Genomic DNA, 6,684 nt, shown 5'->3' with positions numbered 1-6,684 from the left:
GGGCCCCGCTACGGCGCCCGCGAACGCCAAGTGACAGAAGCGCCTCGCTCCGCGACCGCGCGGAGCTGTTTCCCGGGGGCGGATTTCTCGCTTCTTCCTCCCTGGATCCACCTCCTCCCACTCCACCTCCTTCCCCTCCCCTCCCCAGGGGAGGCTCTGGGGTTGAGTATTTTCTGTCTTGAATAACACGGGCCCGGGTAACCGACGCTGGAGAAGGGGGATTACCCGGAGGCCGGAGGGGGGAGCTCGTCTGCCCCCTCCCCGTGGGTCGCGGGACCTACAAGTCCTCGCCCCCCAGCACCCCAAAACCAGGCACACACAACCCTCCCCGCCCCTGCAGTCTCCCAAGCGCTGAGTGGCAGCGTCCAGGGATGGGCTTGCTCCCGGGGAAGGAGACCTGGTGGTAGGCGTCTGGGGTGGAGAGGGGGACAAGCCTATAACAGCGACATCTGCAGACTCGAGAGATCAAAGGTCCTAGACCGGGGGACGGGGATTGGCAAATTGTGCCCCCCCCCCTTTTTTGCAGCGGGCAGGCAATGAAGCTGCGACAAGACGTGGGACTTGCAGATAAGGGAGTGTCCCTTCACGCCTCACAGCAAAATCTCTTCCTGTGGTGGGAAGGGGGAAGTTAGCCAAGCGTTGCTCATTCAGTTCTTTCCCTTTTATAAATTCTGCAGAGCGACTGAGCGAATTTGGCGCCGCTAGCGGAACTGTGAAGAGGCTGCTGCGCTTCTCTGTCCGCCACACTCCAGGTCACCGCGGCTACGGAGCCGCGGCAAAACCGCCTCCCTCCCCACCCAGCTCCCGGGCCTTGTCACAGACCCCGGCAGCTCGCTCCGCCCCACTGCGCTTCACAACATCTCCCGCTGCAAATTGTCCAATCGGGAGACACGATGAGAGAACGCGAGCCAATCAGGGACTGGTTAGTCAGGCTTCCCTCCGCCCTCTTCCCCGCCCCCAGGTGAAGGCCACCGCCCCCTCGGCCTCCCCTTCCCACCCCGCCTGGAGCCGGGGAGGTGGCTCCCCGGCTTCGAACCTCGCGGGTCTGGAGGGGAGTTGCTCGCAGTCGGAGGCAGCGTTTGTCACCTTGTCACCCTCATCCTCGCCCCCTTCCCATACACACTCCCCTCTCCTTTTCAGTGCTCCTGCTGGTGCTGTTGAGGGTCATTTTTATCCTCACTGCGGCGGGGGACTGCCAGCTATTGTGTCTGATCAGCTGCCACCGCCGTCCAGAGGGAAAAAAAGAGGAACAAAACCTAGAAGCTATGGAGTCCGCTTACCTTTTCCTTCTTTCTTGCTACTCTCCCCTGTAGACTTAGAGTATTCCCCCGCCCGCCCACCACCTGAGGTCCTGTTTCTTTATGGGGGACTGGAGAGCGGGGACAAAAAGCACTCCCTGCAGCTGGAGCACCTGCGCCTTAGTTTTTACATCTTCCTTAAAGTGGATGGTGCCAAACCAAATCTACAGCTAAATCCTCCACTTCAATTCCAGGAAAGACATTGACGAGATCATTTTTATATGGCCACGAAATTTGCATGTTCTTGACAGCCCGTCACCAAACAAGTCAGCTAACAATCAAGAAAAGAAAAATAGAATAAAATACAAGGAGGGATTGCCAGTCAGATGGTAATTTACTAAATAGCCCACTGGCTGTAGCAGTATCCAGTGCTAGATACTATTGAGTAAATTAGCAAGAAGTGAATAGAAATTCAGGGTTCAAGTAGCTCACCTCTTGTGGGTTTATAGAATATGTCCAGAAAGGAAAAACAATTTACAGCACAAAACAACTCCTTACACATGCAAATGTGCATGCACGGCATAAACGGAGTACCTAACAGCTAAAGACATTTGGGTTAAAATTTTTGCCCTAGAAATTTTTGTAAATGTTGATTGTGAAATTTGCAGTTTGATAAAGGAGAGTAAAATGTGGGCCATGAAAGGAGAAGGAAAAGGAAGGAAAACACATTCTAGGAATTATGGAAAAATAACAACCTAGAGAGGCAATATTTCTATAAGAGGTAATAAGATGTAAGGATCAAGATTACAATCCAACTCCATCATTTACCACATAACTTAGGGCAAATTATTACTTATGTGTCTAAGTACTAGAGCTATCAAATTCAACACCTCCTGCTAGGTATTCCTCTAAAAGCTTTACACAACGAGATAGGTGGGTGGTGAAGGAAGGTTTCAAGCCCAGGGGATCTGGCTCCAGAGTCCATTCTTTTATTCACAATACTATACTAGGCTGGGCTCAGTGGCTCACGCCTGTAATCCCAACACTTTGGGAGGCTGAGGTGGGAGGATCGCTTGAGTCCAGGAGTTTGAGACCAGCGTGGGCAACATAGGGAGACCCGCCTGTACAAACAAAATATTAGCTGGGTGTGGTGGCATGCGCCTGTAGTCCCAGCTGATCAGGAGGCTGTGAGGCAGGAGGATCGCTTGAGCCCAGGAGTTCAAGGCTGCAGTGAGCTATGTCCAAGAGTGGCACTCCAGCCAGGGCAACAGAGCCAGACTGTGTCTCAAAAAAAAAAAGATAAAACAACAGTATACTACCTCTTAATATGGGTTTTTAATAATAACAGCTAACACTTAACTTACTATGTGTTAATTATTGTGGTCTTTGAGTGCCAATGTAACTCTACTCCCGGGACAAATATAATCGTAATGTTCCAAAATTTGGGAATGTTTTTAAGAACTGTTATAAGTTACTCTCTTAGGTGTCTTACATGTATTAGGCTATCTGGATGGAGAGTGCAAAAGGCACGTAGTTAAAATTTGAAAAATTTAACTGGGCTTCCACTGGGCCTCTGAGTTGTAACAGCACCCTCCCTATCTTGCTGGACTGTTGAAGAGAATCAAATGAGATAACAGATGTGAAGAAACTTTTAAGGCCAGGTGCAGTGGCTTATGCCTGTAATCTCAGCACTTTGGCAGGCCCAGGCAGGAGGACCGCTTGAGCCCATGAGTTCGACAAGCCTGGGCAACATAACGGGGTCCTATCTCCGTTAAAAAATTTTTGTTAAATTAGCCAGGTGTGGTGGTCAATGCCTGTGGTCCCAGCTACTTGGAAGGCTCAGGTGTGAGGATCGCTTGAGCCCAGGAGATCAAAGCTGCAGTGAGTCTCGATCACACCAGCGCACTCCAGCCGGGGCAACAGAAGACACTTTTAAAATGTAAAAAAAAAAAATTATTTCAATTAAAATATTATGGACTGAGCGTGGTGGCTTATGTCTGTAATCCCAGCTCTTTGGGAGGCCAAGGCATGCGGATCACTTAAGGCCGGGAGTTCGAGACCAACCTGGGCAACATGGTGAAACCCTGTCTCTACTGAAAATACAAAAATTAGCCTGGCGTGGTAGCACGAGCCTGGAATCCCAGCTGCATGAAAGGCTGAGGCATGAGAATCTCTTGAGCCCGGGAGGCAGAGGTTGGAATGAGCTGAGATTGCACCACTGCACTCCAGCCTGGACGACAGAGCGAGGACTCTGGCCCAAAAAATAAAATAAAATATTATTATGAAGCAGAAGTTTGTACTAGTTCCTCAACAGCAACCCTACTCTTTATAACATTTTGTTGTTACTGTTTAGGAATATATGAACCCAGTTAAAAATTAGGTCTATTCCTTTCTGAAGCCATGAACAAGAATATTTTAATATCAGCTCTCATTTGGACGCTTTTGCTTGTTTGTTTTGTTTTTGTTGTTTTTGAGACGGTGTCTCACTCTGTCACCAGGCTGGAGTGCAGTGGCACAATCTCGGCTCACTGCAACCTCTGCCTCCTGGGCTCAAGGGCTTCTGGTGCCTCAGCTTCCTGAGTAGCTGGAACTACAGGCACACGCCACCACGCCAGGGTAATTTTTCTTTCTTTTTCTTTTACCCGCCCCCGCCCCGTAGAGACAGGGTTTCGCCACATTACCCAGACCCATCTCCAGCAACTGACACCTCAACCTCCGAAAGTGCTGGGTTTACAGGCCTGAGCCACCGCGCTTGGTCATTTGGATGCTCTCTGACCAGACCAAAAAGTGAGTGTGGCACCCCTATGCATCTGGAAAGAGGAAGCCCGCAGCTGGTTTTTCTCCATTCCAAAGGCTAATCGGCTTAATTGCTGGAGGGTGCAAGCCTTTGGAATTCTCTTTCGCTGCCCATGGTGGACATCTCACCTGTGAACACCTCCACCAGAGGGAGGGCAAGGGAAAGGAAAGGGGGCCAAACTTCAGTCCTGTGGCTGTGTGTTAGTTTCAGTGAGAGATCTGGTGAGACAATAGGTTTTGGGGCCATTGTAACTGAAAGGAGACTGAAACTAACTGGTTGCTATCTTGATAGTTTTCTTTATCCTCAAATATCATGGATAAGCAAGAGCTAACAGTAATTCTAGCTTTGTTTGCTTTGAAAGGCTATTTTCCTCCTTAGGTTATAGCTAATAAATGTGTGGGTGTCCTATAATCAAACTTCTTGGAGTATCCTTTGAAATAGCCTCTGAAATTACCATAGCTATATTAATAAAAACAAGAAAGTTTTATACACTAAAAACTAAGCAAGACATTTTTGAAGATGGGAACTGTACCCTTGAAAGGTAAATGTTGGCTTTGCTAACCATATAATATCATTTTTGGTGAATCATTATCAAGGGAAAAAATGTCAAAGCCAGAAATAGAGTCAAAGTATCCCAGTCCCTGATGTGGAAGGTCATTCTACGATAATCTATGAATGATTTCTACTCTGAATATGTTAACAGAAGCTGGCAATTCTGAGAAGCACGAGTGGTTCCTAATGAATCCAGAAATGAAATTTGCAATTTGGGTGAAGTATTTGCAAAACTATGATAAGACTAGTGGCCCTCAGAGGAGTAAAGGGTTTTCTTTTGTTTTTAGGAAAATGCTTTTGGATTTTATTTCTTATTCACACATTACCAAAAGACACATTACCTACTAATATTACTTTGAAAAAGCAAAAGATTTTTTTTTTTTTTTTTTTTTTTTTTTGAGACAGAGTCTCACTTTGTCATCCAGGCTGGAGTACAGTAGTGTGATCTTGGCTCACTGCAACCTCTGCCTCCTGGATTCAAGCGATTCTCATGCCTCAGCCTCCCCAGTAGCTGGGACTGCAGGCATGCACCACCACACCCAGCTAATTTTTGTATTTTTTAGTAGAGACAGAATTTTACCATGTTGGCCAGGCTGGTCTTAAACTCCTGACCTCAGGTGATCCACCCACTCAGGCCTCCCAAAGTGCTGGGATTACAGGCATGAGCCACCATGCCTGGACAAAAAAATGAAAGATTTTCATGTTGAACTGAATAGCTACAGAAATCCCACCACACTTGCAAGGCATTTAACTATTGTAATTGAGAGAAGGGAATGATTCTCCACCGTCAACAATTTCTAAGAATCTTCCTTCATCTCTTTTAAACAAATAACGTAAATGATTTACTAATTTATTGTTCTGCATTTGCTAAATTTATATCTTATTATTTCTCTCCACATGATTACTATCTTTGATGATTAATTTCTAGAAGGCAATGACATTATTTAATTCATTATATTAATTCATTATATACGATGCCTAGTAAAGTGCCACACACGATAAATATTCTTGAATAATTTCTGTGCCCTCAGTGTATTGTCATCTTTTCCTTCTCTGGACTATAGTATTAGTGTTTATTTTGGGTTTTTTGTTTGTTTGTTTCTTTCTTTCTTTGTTGCCATTACTTGATTATAAATAGTCTTCTTTTGTTACATGGATATATTGTGTGAAAAAATAACAAATCTTATTTAGCTAAATATTATCTCCTTTTTTATCTAGATTATAAACTTCTCTTGAGGGGATTCCTGGAGCTTTTACTACTTTCACATCCCCATAATATCTACCACATCTTTCACACATAGAAATTACTACAGAATTATTCAAGAAATAAAAGATGGTTGTGTCACTATTATTGATAAATATTTATACCTCAAGAAATTCCTGGCTGACCAATAACGGTACAGGTCACAGGAAGATATATGTATAGGCCTATGTGACTATGCCTAAAACAAAGAGTGTAAATTATAAGAGGTGTCCACAAAGAGAATACTTGGTCCCAGCCTCAACTTTCAGAAACGCCACATTTTATCTCCTTATCGAAACTTCTCTGGCTGGGTGCAGTGGCTCAAGCCTGTAATCCCAGTACTTTGGGAGGCCCAGGTGGGCGGATCACTTGAGGTCAGACGTTTAAGACCAGCCTGGACAACATGGTGAAACCCCATCTCTACTAAAACTACAAAAATTAGCTGGGCATGGTGGCACGCGCCTGCAATCCCAGCTTACTCAAAAGGCTGAGACAGGAGAATTGCTTGAACCCGGGAGGCAGGGCCCAGCCTGGTTGACAGAGTGAGACTCCATCTCAAATAAATAAACAAATAAATAAACTTTACCACCAGCGATTTAGCTGTTTTTCAGCCATAAGACCATCCAAAAAATTAATAGCACTTGCATTTTGGCAGAAACTATAAAATTTCACCCCAAAGCTTATCCATAATCATATATCAAAAGTTTTCTTTAGATCCAAATTATTATTCAGCATTAGAATTTCCATAATTAAAATTTAGTGGTGGCCGGGCGCGGTGGCTCAAGCCTGTAATCCCAGCACTTTGGGAGGCCGAGACAGGCGGATCACGAGGTCAGGAGATCGAGACCATCCTG

The sequence above is a fragment of the Colobus angolensis genome, unplaced genomic scaffold (assembly GCF_000951035.1).
Source record: "Colobus angolensis palliatus isolate OR3802 unplaced genomic scaffold, Cang.pa_1.0 Scaffold63, whole genome shotgun sequence".
Taxonomy (NCBI): domain Eukaryota; kingdom Metazoa; phylum Chordata; class Mammalia; order Primates; family Cercopithecidae; genus Colobus; species Colobus angolensis.
The sequence above is the reverse complement of the archived record's forward strand: the minus strand, read 5'-3'. Positions refer to the sequence as shown.